Source organism: Diabrotica virgifera, chromosome 2, assembly GCF_917563875.1.
Source record: "Diabrotica virgifera virgifera chromosome 2, PGI_DIABVI_V3a".
In the NCBI taxonomy this organism is placed as follows: domain Eukaryota; kingdom Metazoa; phylum Arthropoda; class Insecta; order Coleoptera; family Chrysomelidae; genus Diabrotica; species Diabrotica virgifera.
This window is the reverse complement of record NC_065444.1, coordinates 180,549,494-180,574,115: the sequence shown is the minus strand read 5'-3', so window position 1 is coordinate 180,574,115 and position 24,622 is coordinate 180,549,494. Positions and strand designations below refer to the sequence as shown.

Genomic DNA, 24,622 nt, shown 5'->3' with positions numbered 1-24,622 from the left:
ACTTCCTTAGACTATAAATTTTGTGTATAACCTAAAACCAGCTCTTTAACATTTTATCTGTTTTTTCTATGATTTACATTTATGTAAGCCTTTTTTAATCCAATTTCTTTAATTTTTAGAGTTCTCCACTTATACCACTTTCAACACTGTCTCAAGTTCAACAAAAAGTTACTTTGGAATACGTCAATGAGATGGAGAAGTAATTATAATAAAAATTGACTCTCTAGTTAACAGCTTTCCAGTAATGATCTAAGACTAAAATATTGGAACAAAAATTTGATAGACGACTATAAATTAGTTACAATTGAGTATTATTTTAAATAATTTTTATTTCTTACTTATTCTAGCTATCTATAGATGTATTCCAATTTAAAGAGAAACACGTTTAGAGAGATTTTTAACAATTTAATTTGCAGAAAATGACTTGTGTTAAGTCAATAAGCAATTACTGCCAAAGCATAATATGTGATTATTAAAAAAAAATTTGTAATAATTAAAAATGATTAGTTCCTATATTATATTAAATCGTATCCAGTATTTGAGCAATGTGATTTTTAAGTAACCTGCTAAAATGTTTAGCTTAACAGTTTGGTGTAATTCTATTATGCATCTTCTTCCGAAGTGACACGGAATAAGTGTTTTCGAAATATAAACTATTTTGCGGAATATATCAATTATTCAATGAAAGCATAAAATATAAAATTATGTCTTTATTATCTTTTATTTGGGTAACTTGTGTAAAACTCTAATACTTCAGGAATCGAAGCATTCAAAAATTGAAACATTACTGACCACTATTACTGGAAAATCTGGGGAAAGTTAATTGAAAAGGCGTACCTCGTGGGTATCGAACTTTCTACTGCGTCAAGGTTTTTTATTAACATTTAAGCAAAAATTGCCTTTTTTCATTGATGCCAATGTTCTGAAAAGCTACGAATTTTAGATGAGAACGTTCAACAGATGACTTTATTGAAAATACTTGCTCTTTAACCAAGAACATCTTTAACTAAATTAAAAAATGTGTATCTACATATAAACTTTTTTTCAATTGTTTATAATTATTAAAATAAATAATAAAAATATTTAAAACATATTTCACAATATACTTACTAAATATTTGTGAAATTACTATACAGGATTTTTGGTAACGGATGGGCTATAGCTTAACCTTCCTTAACCTTAGTTTCCTGAGGTTAAAATGGTTTGAATTAAGCTAACTTACCTTAGTGCAAAAGTTGACATATCATATCCCTTCTACCATACAATGGTGAAAGGTTGCAACTTTAATCTACCAACTTAACATATCTAGTTTTACATACTTACTAATATACAAATTATACCTTTACATCTAATTCTAAAATTCTAATTAATTTCATTAATTCTATAAAATATCAGTTATAAGGGTTTATTTCGAATCATTTGACATGGAAATCACAAAAGTCATTTTTAAAACCTTTTTATATACTTGGGTTGGTTGGTGTCACAGACTGCGCAAATTTTGTAATCCATTTTAAAAATAGTTCTAGGCTACCTAGACACCTGCAATTTTCAGGATAGCTTAGAACTAGCTAACAATGCAATATTTTACTGCTATTATACAGGGTGATTAATAATTAGTGGGGTGAAGCTCCGTAGATCCGTTATAATAATGTATAGCGATAAAACTTAATAACAAAAATTGTAGCGAACTTTGAGCTTCACATTACAAAATTAGTTAGAGTGTTACAGGGTGTTCGATAACATAGTGACAGACAAAATTTATGTTTTTTTTAATAGAACACCCTGTATTTTATTTTATATTCGAAATCTTCGTAACTTTTCGATTACAAAAATGTAAATGTTTGGTATGTTATACGGGGTATTTACAAAGTTATAACCAATTTTATATGAAAATCGTAACAAGTTTAACTACCTGTATAAATAAAAGCAAGCACAAGGTCAATGGTTTGTTGACGTCATATTTTTTTATTTATTGTCAAAATTTTCGTTAGAACACCCTGTATTTTATATCATTATCGAAAAGTACCATTACAATACTATAATTTTTGTATAACATTCCCTATGTATAAATTTATTAGTTTTTCGAGATATTTTCATTTTTCACAGCAAAATTATTAATAATTACGGGTCTAAATCTTTCCAAATTTTAAGTAACCCATTACTGAATAATTGTCTAAAACTTATAATTTACGATTACTGATTATCAACCTGTAATCAAAGTTGGCTACAATTTTTGTTATTAACTTTTATTACTATCTCGGAGGTTACACCTCCTAGGCTTCTACAATTTGCAAGCCATACGGATGCTGAGACTAAGGAAGATGAGGGAATCAGGGAGAGCAGCATATGTGCCTCCTGATGAGAGACTAATTAGTTTCGAAACCGGTAGAGGTGCTTGCTGCACTCTCTGATTGGACTAGAATATGGTTCGGCTGTATTTTCGTTTTGCAACGAAATTTAAAATGGTTATATTCATTTTTAAATAATTAAAAGTTTATATACTTAAAATTATATATACCATTTTAAACAACCGTGGTACTATAAAAAAATACTATTTTATACTAGTGTAGTTTTTCGAATCATAATTAGAAATAACAATTAGTACACCTACTAAAAATTCATATTTTATAAGTTAATTATTCTTTCCAAACATGTTGTGTCCTAGATGTACAATAACAAAACCGTGATATTATAAAAAGTATTTTTTTATTAGAGTGAAATTCTTGTAATTTTAAGCTTGTTATCGTTAAATCGTTTATCGTTAAATTATTTTATATTCTTTCCTATAAAAATAATAAAAAGGTTTTATTATACAAAAATTCTTTTTTATAAAAGTGTAATTATTTTACATATCCTAGCTACTGTTGTTTTGAGGCGACGACTTTTACCAGGTACTTTAAAATTATTTGACATATTATTATCATCCTCATCATACTTGGCAGGAGGTGTCGGTACTATACAGTTATATACCATACTAAATTATATTAAATAATCGTTTCTGGCTACTAGCAGAGGCGTACGATAGAGAAAAGTGAATGGTTGATCCTTCCCAAATTCTACGCCACTGACGGTACAGCTACTTTGATATAATTTTTAGATCCGCCAGTACTTTGTATGTAATAATGTACTGTTCATTAATAACGATACAGTCATTAGCTTTCGAGATATTTGAAGTTAAAAATGAAACGGCACAGTTATTTTGATTAATGTATTATGCCACTTTGTTTTAAATTTCAAATATCTCGAAAACTAATGACATTATCGTTACGAAAGAAGCGTACCTTATTTACATAGAAAGTATTAGAGAATCCAAAAATGCACTAAAATAGCAATCCCGCCAGTTGCGTAGAATATGGTAAGGGTCTTTCCTTCGTCGTACGCCACTGTTAATAGCCAAAAACGTTTGTTTAACATAATTTAGTAGGGTGTACAGTATCTACACTTTTTGTCAATTATAACAAGGATATGTCAAATGGTTTTTAGTAACTACAATGAAATGCAAAAAATTGAAATTTGCATCGTAGATTTAAAATGCGTTTATTTCAAAAACAGTTGAGTTTAGCGAGATGAATGTAGTATACTTTTTTTAATTAAAAATAATAGTGGAATAAAAGTTTTGATCTCAAAATTATGTATAATGGGGGATAAAAAAAATTGAACGTATTAAATGAGCGCTGAAAGACGTATGTGGCGCCCTCAGGTAATATCCATAATATAAGGAGATAGACTTTACGAAGAGAAGAAAATCAAGAGAGCCCTTCTAAATATTAACAAAGCACCTTTACAGCCATTTGAAAATGATCTTTTTGTCTCAAATGGAATAAACAAATAATCTTCTTCTTCTTCAGGTGCCATCTCCGCTACGGAGGTTGACAATCATCATAGCTATTTTTATTTTTGAGGCAGTAGCTCTAAATAGTTGTTTTGAGCTGCAGCCAAACCATTCTCTCAGGTTCTTCAGCCATGAAAATCGTCTTCTTCCGATGTTTCTTCTGTCATCTAGCTTTCCTTGCATTATGAGTCGCAGGATACCATCATACTTCTCGCCCCGCATCACATGTCCGAGATACTTAATAACACTCAGATACTTAATTATATTATTTACAACAAATAATAGAATTGTTTACTACTCAACCGATCAGATTCATCTTTGACACATAAATTATAGGTAGTAACACAGCCACCTTTACTTTACAAACCATGAAGAGAAAAACGCAACGTCGCAATTGATGACGTCGGCAGTCTGCCTTTCGGACTACCGCTTTCGAAACCACGACTTTAAAATACAAATTCAAGTAAAATTTATAGTAATTTTTGAGTCAAACAGGAAAATGTATTAACTAGAAGGTTTTACAAAATCAAATTAAAAGTAATTCTTTGTAAGTAACTGTTATTATACAAAAAAAAAACAATGACAAGAATATGTGTAATATACTTTATTTTAAATAAATAATATCTTATTTTAAATTATATACAAAATATCGCTAGAAATAACTATAAAAACAATTGCTCACAATGTTTGATGTGCATTGTTGGGGTTTAGAGTAGATAACTTTCTTTTTTGTTATCGCCCTTAATCGTTATTTTTCTTTTTATACTTTTTTGAAGATTCATTACTTTGATGGCTGCTATTTTTGTATAATTATCTAAAACAATATTACGCATAATTTTTATAACAGTAGAATAAACTTTGAAGGCATTTTCCCCACATTCACACTAAAATTAAAATGTTAAATTAAACCCTTCATGCTGTTGTAAACTTTTCATTACCAAAGATGATAATAACACCGCAGGTGACAATAATTATTTTGCAAAAATAATTTTTTAAGATTGGGATTGTTAATAATAGGGGTTCAAAGGAGTAGTGATGCGCAATACATACAAGGTGTCGCTTGCTCATAACACCTCTAGCCACTCCTACTCAATTCCTATGCTCACCTCCAAGAAGTGTGACTTAGTCACACGGGTGGACCCTGGTAAACCTGAGCAACCCTTCCGGAGATTGGGTAACCAACCCCAGTGGAAAGTAGAATCGAGAATTTCTGATCAATGCTCTGAAAGAGTTTAATATTCCAACTCATCTCATTGGAATAGTAAAAGAAACACTTAAAGTACAAAGCAGGGTTCGAATTGAAAACGCACTAACAGATACAATCCATGTTAGAACGGGCCTACGACAGGGAGATGCCCTATCCTGTATTCTATTCAACATCACATTGGAGAAAATAATTAGAGAGTCAAAAGTCAACCCCAGAGGAACAGTAATAACAAAAAGTGTACAAATGTTGGCATTTGCAGATGATGTTGATATCATAGCTAGAAAAGCTAGAAGCGAAAGAGAAATGATAGAAGCATTTAATGCTATAGAAAGAGCGGCACAAAACAGTGGCCTAAATATTAATGAAATAAAAACCAAATACATGAAGGCCAGCAAATCGACAGGCCAAAGAAACCTACAGAATCTGAAAATAGGAGACTATAACATCGAAAGCGTAAAAAAATTTACATATCTAGGTTCACTGGTTACCGCAGATAACAATGTCAGCGAAGAAGTTAAGAGAAGAATACATATTGCTAATAAAACATTTAATGAACTCATTAAATATCTAAGATCTAACAACATCACGAGAAAAACCAAATGCAAAATATACAAAACCCTGATAAAACCGGTCCTTATATATGGATCAGAGACATGGACACTGACGAAAAGCGATGAGAACTTATTAGGTACGTTTGAACGAAAAATCCTTAGACACATATATAAGGGGGTGAAAGAAAATGACGTATGGCGCAGAAGATATAATTTTGAACTACACGCAGCATACAGTGAACCCGACGTCATAACATCCATAAAGATCGGACGTCTGCGCTGGATGGGCCATGTTGAACGAATGTTGAAGACCGAAACACCAAAACACATAATGAAGCAAACACCAGTAGGTAGAAGGTCAAAGGGAAGACCCAAACTTAGATACATGGAACAAGTGGAACAAGATCTGAAAACACTTGAGATTACCCACTGGAAGAACAAAGCAAGGAACAGAACAGAATGGCGGAAAATCCTAGAACAAGCCAGGACCCAAAAGGTTGTCGAGCTACTGATGATGATGATGATTGTTAATAATAAATTCAAATGTTAAACAAAGGTGATAATAAATAAATTTTACTGAATCCTTTGCTAAGCACAAACCATCCCTTTGCAAATAATCATAGTAATCTGCTCCAGTTGTCTCTCCTTTACTGCAAAAAACAAGCTGTTTGAACTAGAATAATCTTACCTAATAACATACCTTTGGAAGATCTTTATAATTTGTAGCAAGAAATACTGTAAAATTTTTCAGTTTCCCTGTAAATATGGTGGCTATTGTTTACCAACAAATGAGAACTGACAGACTTAACCACCATGACAGTCTACCATTAGATGTTGCCAAGTTTTAACTTCATGGCTTGTTAAGTAAAGCTGTGGTAGTAACTACATAAAAGCTCATATCATGAAAATATGTTTCAAATTTTTCAATTTGCTTTTTGTTAAACATTTTTTAATTTAGAAAATATCATTTCAAAGACCAAGTATATTCAAGAAAGTCATCTGTTGAACGTTTTCCTATACAATTCGTAGTTTTTTTACAAATTGAAATGAATGAAAAAGTCGCTTTTTGCTTAAATGTTAATAAAAAACCATGAAGAAGAAAAAATTTCAATACCCACGAGATGGTAGGCATTTTCTCTTGACTTCTCACAGATATTTCAGTTAAAAAATAGCGATCAGTAATTTTTAGTTTTTTAAGTGATTCTTCGGCTTCCTTTCCTGGGGTATAACTTGATTTTAAACTTTGGGTACATTCATTATTTGAATGATAATCTTGAATTTTTAATTTTAATATGGCAGTACAAATGCTGAAAACGCTTTATTCAATCTGAATCTGGAAGTAAATGTTTATAATTCAATTTCTATAATGGGTGTCCACTTATATTTTCCCCAATTTTAACTGCCTATAACTTCTAAACGGCTCAAGATAGAAATATGTGGTTTTCGCTGAAATGTTTTATTTTAGTAAAAGTTTTGTCTGAATGGATTGAATTTTTTATATCGCTCTTCAATACGAAAATAAAAATGGCGGATTTTTGAAAAAAAACGTTGTTGACTTTTTTTTTAATGGAACATCCAGTATATTTTTTTGTAAATTGAAAGAAAGGTTATTCACCTATCGAGCGATATAAAGTTTTTCAAAATCAGTTGTCAAATCACTGAGTAATTAATTTTTAAATTGAGAGGTGCAACGTGGATATCACATACCTAAATAACATAACTAAGCAAATTGATATTATGTTATGTGATTTTCACATTGCATCTCTCATTTTAAAAATTAATTGCTCAGTTTTTCAAGTTTTTAGGTAAATGACCATTTTTTATATCGCTTTTAAATAAAAAATGGCGGATTTAAAAGAAAAACGTTGTTAACTTTTTTTATTAAAACACCCAGTATACTTTTTTGTAACTTGAAAAAAACGGTCATTTACCTATCCATCGATATCAAATTTTTTAAACTCGGTTGTCAAATGACTGAGCAATTAATTTTTAAAATGAGAGATGCAATGTGGAAATCACATAACATAATATCAATTTGCTTCGTTATGGTATTTAGATATGTGATATCCACGTTGCACCTCTCATTTTAAAAATTAATTACTCAGTGATTTGACAACAGGTTTTTAAAAACTTTATATCGCTGGATAGGTTAATGACATTTCTTTCAATTTACAAAAAAATATATACTGGGTGTTCCATTAAAAAAAAGTCAACAACGTTTTTTTTTTTCAAATATCCGCCATTTTTATTTTCATATTTGAAAGCGATATAAAAATATAAAAAATTTAATCCATTCAGACAAAACTTTTACTAAAATAAAACATTTCAGCGAAAACCGCATATTTCTATCTTGATCCGTTTAGAAGTTATAGGCAGTTAAAATGGGGAAAAATATAAGTGGACACCCGGTATTATACAGCGTGCCCCAAAAGTAGCAGAACGGTCGAATATTTCGTAAACTAAACATCGGAGCGAAAAACTGAAAAACAAGTTTTAAATAATTTTTAAAAATCTATTCAATGACACCAACCGCAATCCCCCACTCCATCCCCTGGTGGTTGGGTGGGGGGTAACTTTAAAATCTTAAATAGAAACCCCCAGTTTTTAATCCAGAGATTCCTTCTGTAAAAGTAAGCAACTTTTATTTGAGACATTTTTTCGAATTGTGGATAGATGGCGCTATAATCGGAAAAAACAATTTATTGTAATACCATGGCTAAATTATAAAAACGCTCTAATATCTCGAGATGAGATACCTTCAAATGAAAAACCAAAAAATATGTGTATAATATTTTTCAAAAACCTATCGAATAACACTAAACATGACCCTCTACCTCACCCCCTACAGGTGGGGTGGGGGTTAACTTTAAAATGTTAAATAGCAACCTATATTTTTTTACCGATTTGGATTAATCATCAAAAATTGAGTAACATTTATTTACAACATTTTTTAGAATTGTTGATAGGTGGCGCTATAAATGGAAAAAGTCTATTTATTAGCGCCATCTATCAACAATTCTAAAAATTGTTTCGAACAAATGTTGCTTAATTTTTCATGACAAATCCAAATCTGCAATAAAAAATGGAGATTGTTATTTAAGATTTTAGAGTTACCCCCACCCCACCTCCAGCTTGTGGAGTGGGGGGCCGTGTTTGGTGCCATTCGACAGTTTTTTGAAAAATATTAAATACGTATTTTTTTTGTTTTTCCTTTGGATGTGCATTTCTCTAGATATTATAGACCGTTTCTATTATTTACCTATGACATCAGAATAAATGTATTTTCTTTTTCGATTATAGCGCCGTTCAAAAAAATGTCTTTAATAGAAGTTATTTACTTTTACGTAAGGAATCAAAATGTGAAATAAAACTTGGGGCCTCCATTTAAGATTTCAAAGTTACCCCCGCCCCACCTCTAGGAGGTAGAGTGGGGGTCGTGTTTTTTGTCATTCGATAGATTTTTGAAAATTTGAACACGTATTTTTCAGTTCTTCGATACCACGTTTATTTCGAGAAATATTAGACCGTTCCGTTACTTTTGGGACACCCTATATATTAAATCAGTTTTTATTATTTGGTTAAAAATTTATTAGTAATAGGTCTGGATCCCGCGTATGAAAAAAAAAGTTGATTAATAGCAAGCTGAAAATTTGTTAATAGCCTAAGGGTGTCTAGTCGGATAAACTTTGATATATGGGAACACTGGAACAGGGGGAGTTTTAATTGTGGAACAGGTTAAAAATTTGGAACGGTCAGACCACGAAAACGGCACATTTATTTTGTCCGACAGAACAGACTTAAACTCTCCGAACAGAGATTAAACTCTCATGCAAAAATCAGACTGCTATTTATCACCTGTCATTTGACATATTCTACATGTTCCACTCATTAAAACGCCCATTTGGTGATAAATAGCAGTCTGATTTTTGCATGAGAGTTTAATCTCTGTTCGGAGAGTTTAAGTCTGTCCTGTCGAACAAAATACATGTGCCGTTTTCGTGATCTGACCGTTCCAAAATTTTAACCTGTACCACAATTAAAACTTCCCCTGTTCCAGTGTTCCCATATATCAAAGTTTGTCCGACTAGACACCCTTAAGCTATTAACAAATTTTCAGCTTGCTATTAATCAACTTTTTTTTCATACGCGGGATCCAGACCTATAAGTGGCATCTCAGATTGGTAGGCTGACATTGCTTTATTTATAGTACAGTAGTCATAGACGAAAATGCCTCTGAACCTCTTAAAACCATACAAACAAGCTAAATGTTGCTGAAAATTCGCTGGGACCCAAAAAAACGTCCAAAAATGTTTGTCATTCCTACCCCGGTGCTTCCCCAAGAAACCCTCATCGTAGTAGGGGGGTGACTGAAAACATTGATTTACCAAGAATTTGTACGCAGTAGAAAAAAATTATCCACAAAAATGTAGATGAGATCATTTTGAACAAAAATGTTTATTACCGCTTTTTTGTGTAGAATCAACGGTTGTCTCATAAACAACGCTTGAAACGACCGACGATTTTTAATGTCAGTTACGAGCGTGCAATCAATTTTTTTAAATAAAATTCTATATCCTATCGATCAAAAACAAAATACGTTTTAAAGATGAAGAGTGCAGCTCTTATATGCAGTTATTTCATTTTGCCGCGAATGAAGTCAGTTTCTATATAACTGTTAAAGAAATAAAGGTTGATTGATTGTTGCTATTTCTTGAGCGGTCGCTATAGGATTTCCATTGTTAGAGTCCAATATTCACAACTTAAGACATGAACCTTCGATTTTAAGTTTTGGCAAGAAATACATATACGCTGAATTTAAAACTGACTAAACTACTAAAAAACGCTGAATTTAAACTTCACATTACAAATGACCTCATGTCACGGGAAAAGCTTCCACGAAGACAGTATTGGATGTAAATTATAGCTGAAGTTAGATCATTTCAAAATAGTTATTTATAAAACAGTTCATGAAGTATGCTTTTTGCGAACGCCCGTGATGTTTAGAGCACGAGCGACAACGGAGCGAGTGCTATACATCGCGTAAGTCCGCAAAAAGTACTTCACGCACAGTTTCATACAATATTTTATCTACGATAAACAAATAAAAAAACTGTAACTCTTCGTCGCTGGAATTAATTTCTATTCTACAATTTTTAGAATTTTGACATTTAAAAATTCTAACTATTTTCAAACCACAAAACTGTCAAAAGTTTTGTTGTAATTTATTGCTCATATTGTCATCACCATGACAACGCGAAAGTTAAGGATATTTGATTATATGGAAGTGTGTCAAAAAGAGTGCGAAAAAGTAAATCCCATTTAAAATACATTGTTACTTCACGCACACTTTAAACCCTTCACGCACTGCTATCTATAAAGACAGTTTTCACAAACTAAAAACTTATACATAATATGACATAGAGTAGATAAAACGTATTTATGCAATCAAAAGTAATCAGTTTTAAACGTTATAGATTTGTAAGAGAAAGCTCTAACAATGTAATAATCTAAGAGCTAGTGAACCCTCCGAATAACGGTCTTCCTGCAAGGGTAGAAATTTGTATAGTGATAATTCATAGCACACCAAGGCTAAAAACCATGACCTGGCAGGCATCAGCCCTGCAAGTGTATCTACCAGGTGAATCGGAAAGTGCATAGTTTGGGGAAAAAATAAACTTTCTCCTGTAAGGTTTAAATTTAAGTATGTGTTTGAGTAAGTCATTTAGAAGAAATGTGTACAATTCCAGGCGATTCTGAACAGCATAAGACCTTGCCAGGCGAGGGGAGAAATTAGAGGTTTTTCCTAAAATTAATTTTTTTTGCATCGAACAAAGTTTTTTTAGGTTTTTTGAATCATTCCAAACAGAAAAAGTCTTTACAGATTTCCTCTTAGGTTAATACTTTTTGTTATATAAACGAATAAAAATTTTGAAAATTGCGAAATCGGCCATTTTTAACCCTAAATCGGACATTTAACTGAAAATTTCAATGTTGCCAAGGTAGGTAGATATTCTTTAAACATTGATTGATTAAATCACGAAGAGTTTTTTGCAATACAATATCGAAAACCCCTTTGTTTTTTAATTGCTAAACAAGCGGGCGCGACACTGTAGTATAAGTGAGAACGTTTGAGTTTGCATATATTCATTATCTCGAGAATGGGCAAATTTGGAGAGAAATCCTCAGACAGGTCGATTTTTATTCTTAAATTAGGACTTTTTGGCAATATATAATACTAGTGACGTCATCCATCTGGACGTGATGACGTAATCGATGATTTTTTAAATGAGAGTAGGGGTTGAGTGATAGCTTATTTGAAAGGTTATTTAATTCTCTATTGAGTAATATAAACAATAATAAAATTATTTATAGAGGGTGTACAAAAAAATTTTTTTATTAAATTAATTTAGACAAAAAGAAGAAATTTTTTTGTACACCCTTTGGAATGATTCAAAAAACCTAAAAAAACTTTGTTCTATGCAAAAAAAGTTTTAGGAAAAATCTCTAATCTTTCCCCTCGCCTGGCAAGGTCTTATGCTGTTCAGAATCGCCTGTCATTGTGCACATTTCTTCTAAATGACTTACTCAAACACATACTTAAATTTAAACCTTACAGGAGAAAGTTTATTTTCCCCTAAACTATGCACTTTTCAATTCACCTGGTAGATACACGTGCAGGGCTGATCCATGCCAGGTTAAGGTTTTTAGCCTTGGTGTGCTATGAATTATCACTATACAAATTTCTAGACTTACAGGAAGACCCTTAGTCGGAGGGTTCACTAGCTCTTAAACTATAAATTATATAGTGGCCGGTCAATGAACGTAATAAATTTTATTGATCCCATGAAGTTCGTAAAAAATGGCAAAAATCGCACAACGTTTATTTATTTCACACTTTTATAGAAACTGTTATCATTTGCGGCAAAATGTAAAAATGCATTCGAAAGATTCGAATTCTTAGCGCCAAGATGATAAAAATTTTATTTAAAAAATTGATATGGCGCGCGTAATTGACATTCAAAATAATCTTAGGTTGCTTCAAGCGTTGTTTCTAACACAACGGTTCATTACACATAAAACGTCCCAAAAAATATTTATCTACTCTATGTCATATTATGTATAAGTTTTTAGTTTGTGAAAACTGTCATTATAGATAGCAGTGCGTGAAGGATTTAAAGTGTGCGTGAAGTAACAATGTATTTTAAATGGGACTTACTTTTTCGCACTGTTTTTATCTTTTGCGTTGTCATGGTGACAATCCTTAACTTTCGCGTTGTCATGGTGATGACAATATGAGCAATGAATTACAACAAAAGTTTTGACAGTTTTATGGTTTGAAAGTAGTTGGAATTTTTAAATGTCAAAGTTCTAAAAATTGTAGAATAGAAATGAATTCCAGTGACAAAGAGTAATAGCTTTTTTATTTGTTTATCGTAGATAAAATATTGTATGAAACTGTGCGTGAAGTACCTTTTGCGAACTTACGCGATGTATAGCACTCGCTCCGTTATCGCTAGCGCTCAAAAAATCGCGTGCGTTCGCAAAAAGCATACTTCACGAACTGTTTCATAAATTACTATTATGCAATCAAAAATAATCAGTTTTAAACGTTATAGTTTTTTAAGAGAAGGCTCTAACAATGTAAATTATACAGTGGCCGGTCAATGAACGTAATAAATTTTATTGATCCCATCAAGTTCGTAAAAACGGCAAAAATTACACAACGTTTATTTATTTCACACTTTTATAGAAACTGTTATCATTTGCGGCAAAATGTAAAAATGCATTCCAAAGATTCGAATTCTTACCGCCAAGATGATACAAATTTTATTTAAAAAATTGATATGGCGCGCGTAATTGACATTCAAAATAATCGTAGGTTGCTTCAAGCGTTTTTTCTACAGCATAGCGTACTGATTATTGGTAAATCGACGTTTTCCATTTCCACCCCCCTGCGAGGGGGATTTCAGGGGAAGAAGCCCGGATGTAGGAGTGGAAAACTTTTTTTCATCTTTTTTGGGGTCCCAAAATTGACATTCTCACGAAATTCAGCTTGTTTGTTGGCTTTTAAAGGTCAAATCTCTGACGACTTATTATTATCTATAGAAATACAAAAAAGCATATGAAGTAAATATATTCTACCTTCTTTATCTATTATAATTTGTAAGACTAAATTATCTAAACTTTTTTTCCATATAAAGATACATTAGTAAATATCAGAGTTTCCAGGTTGCTTGTATATTTCATAGTTTTGCGTATTACCACATTAGACTATTAATGTACCTACGAATACCAGAAAATTGACTAAACCAAAAGTTTTGAAATTCGTTTGTTTAGCCAAGGAGATTTTCAGTCATGAAAGTCTTTGATAATATTTAATACTTCTTCAGTAGTTAAGGGTTCGTAGTTGTTGACAGTTAATCGTCATATTTTCTCTCCATCCAGCATTGGTACTAAGAGCAGCTAGTGTGGATTAGTGTATTTATCCAAAACCATCTTCTTGGTTTGAGTACGATTTATTGACACTTTCTACAGTGGAATTGAGTTTCCAATTTAACGCCTTCTCGACATGCTCAAAAATCGTATTGTTACTTTTCCGTTTGTTACTAACTTTGTATATCTTTAGTCGGACTGAGTACCTAACTGAAGAGTTTTGGTTTTAATGTATCCGAGCTGTGTTATTTTCTGGATCATACTGTGAATAGGTTAGGTTAGATTAAGTTAGGTTAAATATGAGTAGTCTCTTTAACCATTCTTCCACTCTACCTAAGAGGCCTATTATTGTGGCTCATCCCTAGGTTAAAGTCCCTTCAGCGCAGGCTTTTTAATAAAATTTATTATGGCCTTAGTTGACGCTTCTACAAAGTCGTAGAGCTCGATTTGATAATGCTCAAATATATTGAGCTTTATCCTATCCAACGGTGGGTAGTTGAATAGAACGTGTTTCGCCGTCTAGTCATCAACCTGACAGAATCTGCAATTTGTACTTTCTGTCAGTCCGATTTTGTGATGTGCCCCTTGAGGCGACATCATGTGTCCTGTTAACAGATCCACGATGATTCTCAGATCACTCCTATTCATATCTAGTAGATCCATTCTAGTAGATCCATAAAGCCCTTCGAATATTTAAGAATTTTTGTTCATACCAGGATAAAATCAGCCAAAAGAACATATCATTCGCTGTATAAAAACTTCCTAAATAAAAAAGAAATAACAAGGAAAACCAAAATGATAGTATTTAAAACAATTTACATACCTATCACTACATATGGAGCAGAGAATTGGTATTGAACGACAAATAAGAAAAGAGACTGCAAGCCGCGGAAATGAGGTATTTAAGAAAAGTGGCGGGAGCTGGGAGAACCGATAAAAGACGTAGCGATGATATTAGAAGATAATTAAAAGTAAAATCATTAAAGTAAAAAATTCATGAAAAGAAATTAAAATGGACTGGGCACTTATTCAGAATGAACGACGGCAGATAGGTTAAAATGACATGGGAAGCGAGGCCGATAGGGAAAAACAGGAGAGGCCGACCAAGGAAAACGTGGAATACCAGTGTGATGGAAATATTGCAGGATAGAGGAAAATCGTGGCAGGAAGCCAAAGAATAGCTAGGGACCGAAAAAAGTGGCGTAAGTTAGCAGAGAATAACGAGTATAGAAGACACCTCGACACCTTACGGTATAAGAGGATAATCGATTATGTATGTATATTCATACCAGTAGTTACCTCATAGTTCATAGCAGTAGTTACGTTTTATTAACTCTACCCAGTCCGATATTGTTCTTTTGGCTGTACTTCTTGCTATGCCAACTACAGATCCTGGGCCTATAAATGTCACTTTTTCACCTTTAGGATCAGCATATTTTCCAGGATTGCTTTATCCAGTTACATAGGGTAGTGAATATCTCTTTTGATACTGCTGCATCATAAAGAAAATTTGGTTGTGCATTATTAAATGCGTGACATCCTTAAATGCTGCAATATTCTGATTATTCCCTTTTCTTTATTAATTTAATATGCTACCTTATGTACAGGGTGGACAGACTAAAGCACATAAGTCAAAATTATAGAGTTTCAAAAATTGAATAAAGCTATTTGCATAAAAAAATAATTCAATATTTCTTAAAAGCCTTTTCACTGAAAAGGTAGAAACGGAAAAGGTAGAACACTTTAAATATCTTGGGGTCTTAGTTGATCGAACTAACGATAAAAGCATCATAATTAATGAAAGAATCCAGGCAGGAAACAGAACCTACTAGAAATAAAATAACTTCCTCAAAGATAAGAAGCTTAGGTTCTCAGAATAATAAACTCAAAATTTACAAAGCAATTAGACCAGTAATCATATATAGTGCTGAAGTAATATGTCTGGCACAGAAAGAGGAAGAAAGATTAAGGATCCTAGGGAGGAAACTAATTCGGGGGATTTTAGAAAACTCATGAAAAATGAAGTAAGAGAACTTCTGAAAGAAGAACACATCGTCAGATTTATCAATGCACAGAGACTCAGATGGATGGGATATATACAAAGGAGAAATCCAGAAGCCGCTATCAAGAAACTTACCAAATGGAGACCTGTATCAGGCAGACCACGAGGAAGATCGATAAACTAGACAGAACTATATAGTATGATGATAAGATTGATTAAAAAGATGGCATAACCCAGACATCCAAAGTGAAAGTTCCCCTCCAAACACCAAATTATTTTATATGGTCCACATAGTGTTCAGAAAAAAGTCACACCATTTTAAGCGTCGGGTTTGGGGGGGGGAGAGGGGGAAGAAATCGGTAAATTCGTAGTTTTTTGCGTTTTTCGTCAATATTTCTAAAACTATGCGGTTTAACATGAACAACCTACTATACAAAAATGTTCTACATTAGATTTGAAACAAAAAATGTCCAATGCATAATCCTTCTAAAATGAACGGTTCCAAAGTTACAGAGGTAGTATAGTATAATTGGTCCAAAAAAAGGCCTAACCCAGACATCAAAAATAAAAGTTTTGCTCCAACACCAAATTGTTCTATATGGTCCACATATGGTTCAGGAAAAAGTTACACCATTTTGAGCGTCCGGTTTGGGGGGAGATGGGGGAGAAGTCGATAAATTGGTATTTTTTTACGTTTCTCTAAACGTCAATATTTCTAAAACTATGCTTTAGCGTAAACAATATTTTGTACAAAAATGTTCCACATAAAATTTAAAACAAAAAAGGTCTGATACATAATTCTTATAAAATCAACGGTTCCAGAGTTACGGAGGGTAAAAGTTGAGGTTATCGATACTTTGTATATTTTTTGGGCAATTGATGATGACTTTGGGTGGTCAGGTTGACGTTTCTTTAAGGGCTTATCACTAACATACCATCGGCCACTGAAATAGCAAATTCTGTTAAAGAAAATTTTTTTCAATCAGTAAAAATATTATAAATTGTCCAAAAAATATAAAAAGTATCGAAAACCTCCACTTTTCACCCTCCGTAACTCTGGAAGTTTACTTTATAACAATTATGTATAGGACCTTTTTTGTTTTAAATTTTATGTAGAACATTTTTGTATAGAAAGTTATTTACGCTAAAGCATAGTTTTAGAAATATTGACGAAAAACGTAAAAAAACTACTAACTTAACGACTTCTCCCCCATCTACCCCCCCCCCCCCCCCCCCACCCAAAGCGGACGCTCAAAATGGTGTGACTTTTTTCTGAACATTATGTGGACCATATAGAACAATTTGGTGTTGGAGGAGAACTTTTACTTTGTATGTTAAGGTTTGGCCTTTTTTGAACCAATTATACTATACTACCTCCGTAACTTTGAAACCGTTTAGTTTAGAAGGGTTATGCATAGGGCCTTTTTTATTTCTAATTTAGTGTAGAACATTTTGATATAAAAGGTTGTTTATGCTAAATAGTGTTAGTTTTAGAAATATTTACGAAAAACCTAAAAAACTAAGAGAGTCGAAGACCATAAGCAAAAACAGGAACGAATGGAGAAAAATTGTAGAAGATGCCAAGTCACTAACAAAGTCATCATAGCCAGAATGATCGCCAACGTTCGGAACGGACAGGCACCCTAAGAAGAAAAGAGACAAGATGCATCTGATTAGGTCATCGAGCAGCAATAGTTTCATACCACACATAACATATTGCTCTTCCTTTTTTATTGTCATGTATGGTCAAATTGGACGTTCCACAACTGACGTTTACAAAAAGCTACAGAATAAGTCAAAGATGGACTTGGTAAACACTGTTCTAAATAAATCAAATGTATACACTCGTGCGGTAGTATCATTTTGATACATCTTTGTGTCGTTTTGTGCACCAGGTGCACCAGGCGTCGGTTGTGACGGCGTATTCTTGTTCTGCGACCCCAAAGAGCCCGAGTAATCTGTTTGCATCAATTTAGTACCGAAAATCCTCGAAACTTCAGATGACGTGCCTTGGCAGTGAATCTGGACCCCAGGTGCTCCGATGGTCAGTTCTGATGGTGTATTCATCTTCAGCAACCCCAAAAACCCCTGAGTTGCAAAATCTGACCGTTAATACACTTATTTTGACATGTTTATTCACTTTTATATGCATTTTATCCCCTTTAAAATGCAACTAGGTATTTCCATCCATTTTTTTTATAGCAGACTTTTTTCCTGACATCATCCTGACCAAAATTCAAAAAGTTTTAGTCTCTAGGCCCGTAGACAAAACATGTTTTAAGTAGTAATTTAAATATCTGTATATTCTTAAACAAGTAAGACGATAATGTCAAGCAATTGAGGTACCTAACAACTTTAGTCATGAGTCATGCCTATAAATCAGCAAAACTTAATATTTATATCAGGTGTACTTTTTCACATAATATTTATAACGTCTAAAGATTTATAGGAATTGAAAGGTTGAAAATGTAGGCTACTTAAAAGCAATGTGAAATAAACGTGTATTCTTGAGTCAGTCGGTGGAGAAAAAATATATGGACATGTGCATGTACAAAAAGAAAAATCGATTTTTTTTACTTAGGTGCTTTAGTCTGTCGGCTCTTTTCATTTTTTTTGATGCTCCTGTACATACATTTTACAATTTTATTGTTGGATGTAAGATTCGTGCCAGCCTGTATTAAAAGTTATTTGAGTAAATTAATTCTCAAAATTCTCAAAGGTAGTCCTGCGTTACCACAAATTGCAATGGCATTAGTATTAGTATTTTCGATTCTAAAGTAGTTAGTTTAATTTGTTTGCACATTTTCAGCAATTCCATGTCCTTCACAACCTTTGAAAATATTTAAAAGAGACCACACACAAGCAAATTAAGTTTAACTTTAAACGACCTTGTTTATAAGTTCCACTACATTAGTCAAAAATCGTCATTACCAGTCCATAATTGTCCACTGCTAAACATAGGCTTCCTCTAAAAACTTCTATTGGATGGCCTTTCCGAGTTTTGAAATATATGACGTATTTGTATAATTATGTTATACAAGTTACACAAAGAGGCTTAAAAGTGATTCAGATCACCTTATTTTTATTGCATGTGTGTGTTTTTTTTTCAAGTAAGTAGAAAATTGGAAAGAAGTTGAGTCATGTTATAATTATTCCGAATTCTTGTATGGGAGTGACTAACCTACCAAACGAGAAAATATTTTAAAGGCAACCTTAGTTACGATTTTTTACGATGGCTCATAATTTTTAAACCCTCTTAAAAGTTTCTTTTCCTTCTTGTGCCTACCGTTACGAATGTTGGCAATCATTCTGGCAATGATAATCTTATTAGCTGCTGCCTTGAAAAGCCCTGTAGGGGATGTCGCAAACCAGGTCCTCAAGCTCCTGAACCAATATATTCTTCTTCTTCCGACGCTTCTTTTACCATTCACCTTTCCCTGCAAAATGCATTATAACAGGTTACAAGGTTGTATATTATTATTTTGTTTCATTTCTTGTGATGTGGCCGAAATAGTCTAATTTTGTTCTTTTTACCGTGCACACTATTTCCTTCTCTTTGTTAAGTTTTGGAGTATTTTGGCATTTGATATTTTGTCCATCTATGATATCTAAAGAATTATTCTATATGTCCACATTTCTTGTTGCTTCCAAGACTCTACTCCATGGATAATAAGATGGAGATTATATAACATCGGAGGAGTCTGAGTTTCAGTTCTAAATTCAAATTGTGTAATTTGAACACCTTGGACATTTGGATGAACGCTGCCCTTGCTTTTTCTAGTCAATTCTAAAAGTTTAGTAGGCTAAATCAATGTAAGAGTAGATAAATGAGGTGGAAAATTTTGATTGAATTTTTGTAAAGATTTTATTTTTGGACATAAAGCATTTTTTATTTTGTAGTTACTATTACTTATTTATTTTAATTTTGTATTTTTTTAGTAATCGATATCTATATATTCTTGGTATGTGTACTGTATGTGTGTACCATGCATACCTAAATATAGAACAGAAAAATTACTGTTTCAGATGCTCCTTTACTGAGCATTGTTTGGCTGTGAAAATACATAGATTATAACTCAATATTGTAAAATTAAAAGCCAAAAATTGTAAACGTTCTTAAAAGTACTGTGTAAAAAAACGTTCTGAGAAATTTCATAATTTTTTCGTAATTTTTTTAGGAATTGAATTTTGTGATTTATTTCATTATTGTTCTGACATTATTAGTAATATATACATTGTTAAACAGGGACTTTTTAAATTTTTTAAACACATAAAACAACTGGCAAACTGTCACTTTACATTTACACAGCCCTATCCCATCCTATACTAACTAACTAAGCGATTTTTTTTCTAAGAAGGTTTTTATTTTCAAGTAGAAAAAAATTTTCCAGCTTAAAGATATAAATGATGATGTCAGAGAGACAGAAAATTCTCTCAGAAAAAAGTAAACAAGGTACTCTCACAAGGATATCTTCACAAAAATATACAAGTGACGCAACGTAGAATGGAAAGATCATTGTTGGGAATAACGTTGATAGACCAAGAGGCAGCGCTGAAAAATCTCTTTGAATTTGCTACAGCTAGATTTTTCACAGTTGATTACTGTGAGTGTGTAGAGAAACATACTGCGGTCGGTCAAGCGAAACGTAGAACAGGGGTTACTGAGAGGGTATCAAAGTTGCATTCCTACGAAAGTAATTGTTTCCATTTACTAAGGCTGAAAATCAGTGCACACATTCTAAATTAAATATAAATAAAAGTTATTATAGTCGGTCAGCTGTATGACGGGACAGAGCCGGTCGGTCGGCCCCAATAGTCGATTGAGCAAATGAAGCATTTTGGCTCGCAATTTTTTCGTCCAGCATGGATTTACTTGAAATTTTTAAAGAAGGTAGGGAATAGTCCAAGGATAATTTTATATATCATGTCGCTATCATACGCTAAAACCTTGGGGTGGTTGCCACTCCATCTCGGGGGTGAGAATTTTTTTATTAAATTTTAACCATGTAATTCGATGCAAAATGTAATTCTAAGAAAAAAATGTTTTCTACATGTTCTTCGTAAAACTAATATTTTTCAAGTTATTCGCGGTTGAAAATAACAGTTTTTCGACGAAAAAATCTACTTTTTTAGAGGGTTTTTAGGGAATACCTCAAAAAATATGCATTAATCCAAAAAAACTGTAGGTATCGAAATTGTGTCGTTTAGTAACACAAACCAAATTCTTTTCCTATAATATCTTTAAGGCCAATGCAAACCGAAATACGGCATGTTAAAAGTTAGCTTTTTTCGTCAAATGCATAATTTGAAATATTCAAAGTCAAATAATGGGAAAAATTTGCATTTTCGAGGAAAACTTAAATAATCTTTTTTCAAGTATACAATTAGATCTTTTGAAGAAAATAATAAAAAGTTTATAGCATGAAAATTAAGCAACTTATAATCAAAAAAATGTCGGTAACTTTTTTTTATCTACGAAAAAATCAGTGAAAACAACCCCCTAACTACCTTCCTAATGCAAAATTGGTCTTCACCTTTCTGTAGTTCCTTTTATATATTTATATTATCAATACACTCAAGGAGTTTGACCTATTTAAAATGCCTAATTTTGGAAGAATTGGAGTTTAAAAAAAATTGATTTTTTGCAACTTGTTATTTTTCACCTTTTACTTCAAAATATCTTAGAAAATACTGAAGATACGAAATAAATGATAACCTACTAAATTGTAGATTTTTAATGACTAAAATTATCCTGTACATAGATTCTCATTACAGTGAATAGTTAGCTGTTTAAAACCTCTATTTACCAGCAAACACCCCCTTATTCGAGCCTTTTAAACCCGTCCCAATGAAAAACTAAGGGATCTTACGAAATTTAATTTAGACAGTCTTATAGCTCTTTAAAAATCCGTTGATGCCAGTAATGTTTTTTAATAATCCGTAGGTCTTTATTATCAATACCCACCTGCTGAAAAATTTAAATCATTTCAGTATGTTTTACTCGATCAGAGGCCTTCTCAAAGTCAATAAAATACATCGAAACTGGATGTCCGACATCTCTGCATCTCTCTAGCATAACCTGAATACTAAAAATAGTGCGTCTCTGGTTCCCAGGTTATTGCGGAAACCAAAATATGTATCATCAAGTTGTTGGTGTATTAGGTGGATGTACATATACTAGGTATACATCCTAGAGAGCAGAATTCGTTAAAATATCTTTAAAACATGACTCATATCAAGCTTATGTTTCGGTAGTCGCTACATATTTTCGCATTTGTTTTTTTAGGTATCGTCACAAAAGGCGACAGCAACCTCAGCATCAGTTGGTATATAGCCAGTTTCATTAATTTTACTAAAAAGATGAAGGAGAAACCTTTTAACTGAACTTTCAAAGAGCTTTACAATTTCGATTGGTATTTCATCTGATCCCGTCGTTTTCTGAAATTTGCTAATCTTATTGCTTGTTCAATTTCGTCCATAGTTGTCAGGTCCTGTAATTACGTCGTTAGTTTCAAGCTCGGGTCTTTTATCCCTCTGTCTACTTTATCTAAATCCAAATCAGTGATAATCAGTTTTCCATCTCTATCAACAATGTTATTGGCATGTATTTTGTTCTGACATGTCAATGCTTTTATTGGTTATAGCCCGATCAAAGAACAATCTGACCCCAAAAAAATAAAGGAAGGATGAAAATTTGGGAGTAGTTAGTTGAAATTGTCTATTATTATATAAGAAAAAGTTTACAATTTTACATTCCCTGGAATACCCCCCTCTCGAAGATGAAAAAAATACATTCAAAATAAGACCGGAATTGGATAAAATGACTAATTCTAAACAACTTTTCTTCTATACGCTGTGAGCTCGTACGTAGAGGGGATATTTACAAATTCGCGAGCGCCAGTAGTGGCAAGTCTGTAAACGTTTACCGGAAATTTGACATAAATGTCAAAGTGATTAATTTAAAATTAAAAGTAAAAACATTAATTATAAAAAATATTAGTTGGTCAAAGCTGTGATATATATTTTTACTTTAAATGTACTTACGTTTTAAATACTGAATTTAAGTTGTTTTAATGTTCCGTAATATGTAATTTAGCGCCATCTACACGATAATTGTGAAATATCCGAAGTAAGGAATTAATATTTCATCAATAGAACGTCAAAATGATTAGCAAAATCTTAAAAAAATCGATTACAATTTAATTAATTTTTTGCGTTGTAAATATTAAGCGCTAACAATTAAATAATACATTTAAAAATTACCGGTGAAAGTTGAATTAGTAATCCGCTAGGAGCGCCACCAGCGAAGCTCAGAGCGTATGGAGTTTTTTCACTAAGTCAATACTTTTCGAGTTATTTGCAAGTGCATTTGTTCATGTTTAACAAAATAAAACATGTTTTTGGACGGTTTTTCGGACATAACACAAAAAGTAAATATTTTAGCGAAAAAAATATTCCTAGCAAAAATATAGCCCATCAAAAATTAAAAAAAATATTGTGTATACATGAGGTCTGTAGACCCAGTAGAAGCAGAGTTGCAGCTAATGAAAAGTAGGTTCTTCTTCGTCAAATTTCAAATCGAATATTTCAATGTGAAATAATCCAAAAACGGAGCACTTTTAGGGAAAAATTCATTTTAAATTTTTAAAGTGTTTAAAAAAAGGTTTATTTTTGTTTTAAAAAAAATCTGTAATATTAAAAGTAAGTGAATTACGCTCCAAATATTGTTGGTCCCTTTTATTTTTTTGCTAAAAAAATCGCGAAAATCACCCCTAATTAACATCACATATACGTTTTAACATTACCACTTCACAAGTTACTTTGTCTATGTATTATTTATATGATCTGTAAGTTTCATCGGTTCAAAGTGCTTCGTTTTGAAAAAGCTGTAGTTAAAATGGCTTGAACGAGTAACTAATCACGATTTTAGGCAAATTTTGAACAGCCATAGCATAACCAATTTTGTCTAACAAGAAAACAAAAAATCAAAAATATTCAGAAAAGCAAAGCGTACATTTTATTACTCTTTGAGATTTTTGGTATTCCTAATTGTTTTTAAGTTAATTCCATAAACAATTACGATTTTTTTTTGCAAAATTAAAAAAAAAATGTTTTATTTTAAACCCAATTTTTTTAAAAACTGAGCACTTTGAACCAATAAAACTTATAGATAATATAAGCAATACATAAGAAAAGTAACTTGTAAAGCGGTAACGATTAATTTTATTTGAGAAGGTAATTAAGGGGTGATTTTCGCCATTCTTTTACCAAAAAATAAAAGGGACCAACACTATTTTGAGCGTAACTCACTTACTTTTAATGTTAGAAGTTTTTTTAAAAAACAAAAATAAACCTTTTTTAAACACTTTAAAAAAGTTGTAATAAATTTTCCCCGAAAAGTGCTCCGTTCTTTGGTTATTTCACATTGAAATATTCGATTTGGAATTTGACGACGAAGAACCTACATTTCATTAGCTGCAACTCTGCTTCTATTGGGTCTGCAGACCTCACGCATACACCATTTTTTCAGTTTTTTATAAACTATATTTTTACTGAGAATATTTTTTTCGCTAAAATACTTACTTTTAGAGTTTATC

The 24,622-nt window shown here is 32.2% G+C and overlaps 1 long non-coding RNA gene across 1 annotated transcript in view; it reads left to right on the top strand.

The window, feature by feature from the left end:
- Positions 1-20,272, top strand: part of LOC114326506 (uncharacterized) — a 44,299-nt gene extending 24,027 nt beyond the window's left edge. The window contains exon 4 of the long non-coding RNA XR_007696234.1: positions 120-20,272. This is a non-coding gene — a long non-coding RNA (uncharacterized LOC114326506). The remainder of the gene's footprint in view (positions 1-119) is intronic.
- Positions 20,273-24,622: the final 4,350 nt, after the last annotated feature.